Source organism: Octopus bimaculoides, chromosome 11, assembly GCF_001194135.2.
Source record: "Octopus bimaculoides isolate UCB-OBI-ISO-001 chromosome 11, ASM119413v2, whole genome shotgun sequence".
NCBI classification, from domain to species: domain Eukaryota; kingdom Metazoa; phylum Mollusca; class Cephalopoda; order Octopoda; family Octopodidae; genus Octopus; species Octopus bimaculoides.
This window is the reverse complement of record NC_068991.1, coordinates 43575128-43579582: the sequence shown is the minus strand read 5'-3', so window position 1 is coordinate 43579582 and position 4455 is coordinate 43575128. Positions and strand designations below refer to the sequence as shown.

General features: G+C 37.9%; 1 pseudogene; it reads left to right on the top strand.

The window, feature by feature from the left end:
• The first annotated feature begins 2180 nt into the window (after window positions 1-2180).
• Window positions 2181-2833, top strand: LOC106881188 (histone H2B, gonadal-like; annotated as a pseudogene).
• Window positions 2834-4455: the final 1622 nt, after the last annotated feature.

Sequence of the window (4455 nt, the reverse complement as noted above, 5' to 3'; positions counted from 1 at the left end):
CGCTCTGTCGACTCGAACCAGGCTTCTATTGTGGCAAATTTTGTCCCTCTTGTTAGATATTTAATTTTTCTAATTGTAGTGCCAAGACACTTCTCTATAGTTCCCCCCTCCAAGTGTTCAAATCTCTCGGTTTCTGCATTATATGTTTTATATATTATTGTTTTTTCCTTTATTTTGATCTGCAATTCGCTGGGTGGTGTGATTTTAGCTTCGCCATCCTTTTCGGAGATCATCCCGTAAAAGGCTTGAATTTCTTCAATCTTTAAATTAATCAGTTCACGGCCACGGCAAAATTCATATTATTTTGTACTTCCATAGAAGCCATATTTTCTTTTTTTTTTTAAACAAAACAATTCCGTATAACGGAGAAAAATAATGTTCAGTTTCCCACTAATGAAAACACAATTCGATTCAATTCATACAATATTTCTTCCCCCGAAGTGGGAGGATCACAATTCACAATATATGTAAAAATTTCAACAACGTTACAATTACGGGAAAACAACCAACACAATTATAGCAATAACAGCAAAGCAATGTAACAACTAACCTTACGATGAAAGCAATCAAGACACGTACTTAAAAACGGGGTCTGAAGCGGCGACATAACTCATCCCTCCTACTTTATTTATTGGTAGTACTGTAATGTACGATAACACTCAAGCAAATTTCCCGCAAAGAATTTGGTGTTGTTGCGGAACGGCCAATCAAAATTGTTGAAAGTCACGTGATTTATGTTCATTATTGCTTTCTGCTACGTCCGTATTGAATGTATTTATTGAGAATGTTGTTATCTGCGGCATGGTTATTTAAGCTGAGTACGCCAAAAGAAGACTGTCATTGCTTATGGATGTTGTCTATTCTTTTAAATGACAAGAACTTTGGTTTTGGAAGTTAAACCTTTAATTTCAACTGTATACTGAATAACGGCCCTTTTTAGGGCCACCCACTCTATAACGTTAAATTTTCTCAACAAACTATATGTATTTATGTTACGTTTTACCTTACCCGCTTTATTTCTTTGAAAGAATTTAGTCGGTTCTGTCTTTTGGATCGTGATGCCACACGGTTAAGGAATCGTGCTTGGGAGTTATATTTTACATATTTGTAAAGTACCGACCGACATCGAGTGTTGTGAAGGGTAAGTTATAATATCGAGCATCTAACGTAGCCCCATAAGTGTGTCCCGACTTTTACTATATTGTAATCTACTGTAAAAAAATAAAATTGGGCACAATGTTTTTTAGAAACTTCAAATCTCATTTTGTAGACGTGTGAGTAAGTGTGCAAGCCCACTAATTGAGGAAACAGTCGACTCGGTAAAAAATGTCCATGTGGGTTAGCGGTACGCTGTTTATCGATACAAAATTTATATTGTCCGCGTGTTTTAATCACCGTCAAAACAACTTTCAAGATTCATGTAGCTAAAGAGAAGAAATTGAAATTAGATTACTCATTTTACCCCATTTTAGACATTTTGAAAATGATCAAACTGGGGGAAAAATTGACAGAAAAGAAGGAAAATCTTCCGCCCCCACCTATTTTCTCCCAAATTTATTAAAAAAAATTTTTTGCCAAAAATCGGCATTGTTCCCCCTCCCCAAATTCTTCAATTTTGACTTTTTTTATCCAACATGAAGAAAAATTTCTTGAGAAAAGAGGACCTGCCACTGACTGTTTCGGACTCTCTCAACTTCAACTATAATCCTAAAGAGGATGCCACAGTACAAAATAATGATGCAATGATTTCAAACAGGGGAGAAAATAACGAGAAATCAGGCCTCCTCACCACCATGTGTTTCCCCACTACCGCTTGACAACCGGTGTTGGTATGTTTACGTCCCCGTGGCTATAACGACATAAGTACTAGGCTTAAAAATAAAAAGTACTGGGGGCGATTCGTTCGGCTAAAATTTTTCAAGGCAGTGCCCCAGCATGGCTACAGTGTCATGACCGAAGGAAGTAAAAGATAAAGATTACATATGAATTAAGTTTAATCGAATCACATTAGCTGGGAATTCGTGTCGAGTGCTGCGGCCAGTTTTTCACTAAGTTAAATTTATCGTATATATTATTCATATAGTTTATATTTACCATTTTTATTATCTTTGTTACATTTGTCAACACAGGATGAACAGTCTTGATGCGTAGGTTTCCTGTTTCTACTGCATGGGACGAGCTCACGCAAAGGTATCAATTGCCATTATCTTCCTTTAAATAGGCTCCAGATACTGTAGGTGGCTGCTTACATGAAGATAAAGCAGCGTGCGGTGACGTGGTTTTCTAGGCAATCGATTTCCACCAATGACATTAGAGCTAAAATGACTTCCAGAAAACGAGCTGGTGAGCCTACCTGTCAACTATAAATAGAATTGTCTGATTCTAACTACTAAGGATGCCACCTACAGCAGCAGCACCGTCAAAAGGAGCAAAGAAAGCCGCTAAGGCTAAACCTGCACGTTCTGGGGATAAGAAAAAAAAAAGAGAAAGAGAAAGGAAAGCTATTCTATCTACATTTACAAAGTGTTGAAACAAGTTCACCCCGACACTGGTATCTCCAGTAAAGCTATGTCTATCATGAATAGTTTCGTCAACGATCTGTTCGAAAGAATAGCTTCTGAGTCTAGCCGCTTGGCACACTACAACAAACGCTCGACCATCAGTAGCCGTGAAGTACAGACTGCTGTCCGTCTTCTCCTTCCTGGTGAATTAGCCAAACACGCTGTTTCTGAAGGTACCAAGGCTGTTACCAAATACACAAGCAGCAAGTAGAAAGTTACTAATGCCTGTTTTAGGTGAAAGCAACGGCCCTTTTCAGGGCCTACAAAATATGTCATAAGTCATCTCTCGAGTCGATAACTGTGCTTCGTGTTAATTTATAAGCGTTTTCATGTATTATTCTGATTCTTCAGTTGTGATTTTTGACACATTGCAGCAGCTACTAAGTATCAAAGGCGAACTAATCACTGGGGAAAAAATACTTTGACGTTGTTAATTTACACCCCACCCCACCCCACGAGTTCGAACTCTGGTACATATTTGGCCCCAATATCCGGATTTAACTATTGGGATCGGGTTAGTAAGTAATGTTTGCAGTTAAAGCAAACGTCCCTTCATCGCGATGGTACTTGGTCTCGGTCTATAGAAATTAAGATTATTTGGATGTAGGATGAAATCCTTATTTTACATCTGGCTGGGTGCTTCTTTTGGATTACGATGTTACTTTTCATAGGAAAATGTTGGGAGCGAGGGTCTGGAATGTCCCGACACAAAATAGTTGGTAAACAATGACTTGATACAAAACGAAAGCAATTCGATTGAGTGAACCGTTCGGAAATCTTTTTAGATATTCCAGTATGTTTTTGTTGTCCACTCCGTTTTGCATTGAGGGATTCCGGCGAACATTTGTTTACGTTGTACAACTTAGACAAAAGCTTCGTAATGTACATCGACAACGTGCCTGCAAAATTTCATTAAGAATATACATTTTAAAGAAAGTTAAAACAGCCTATAGGGTACCAAGCTAATGTAACTTTATGGTAATTACACCTCAACGAATTCTGATCATCCCTTGCATTTTATCCCTGCGGAATCAAGTTATTGTGATACTGTGGTGATAGTAGTACTAGCAGCAGTAGTGACGGTTGTGAAAAAAAGTAGTAGTAATTGTAATGGTGGTAATAGATAGAGCAAAGGGATATGTGAATCCATTTCAGATGAGGGCAGGTGTGGTGAACTTTTGTTACCGGCGTGCCGCTTCGGATCCTTCGATTTTGGTGATTGAATAACTAGCGATACGATCTCAGGGGCTGGAATCTATCAGCTTTCATACGATAGTTCGCCTTACCGACTATCGGTGGTCTAAGTGCTCTGTCGTAATGGTAATTGGGGATCAGTTATCCAATTCAAGGGAGGCAGCAACCTCATAAATTATTCATCTCAGCACGGGGAAGCGTTCTAAAAAAGGCTTCGCTGTTTGCTTTGCTGTTACATTGCTTCTTTGACCAAATCGTGATGTTCGATGTTTTTATTCTCTCACTGGTTTTCTATATTTCGTTTAAATTTATTTGCCTTGCATTTGACAGAAATTAGTCTATTCATTAAGGATATGCTTTTTAATAAACTTTTTTTGGTTACTACATATGGAATGCTTAGTCCGGGGGTGGGGAGTCTGATGCAGTTTCGCACCTCTCCTTGAAAAATGCATTTTTTCGGGTTGCTATGTTTTAGATACCGGAGATTACGAATATGCAAAAAAAAAAAAAATTTCACCCCCTCACCCCATTTAAATTTTTGATTTTGTTTTCCTTCAGAGGTCGTAGCAAACTGACGAACATATTGCAAATAGAAATTAAATAGACAGAAAGATTAAAGTGAAAAGAATTAGCGTTTCACTTGTTTGCCTTAAGTAATCCTAAATAATTTAATGTGAATTATACACCATTTTATGAGAGA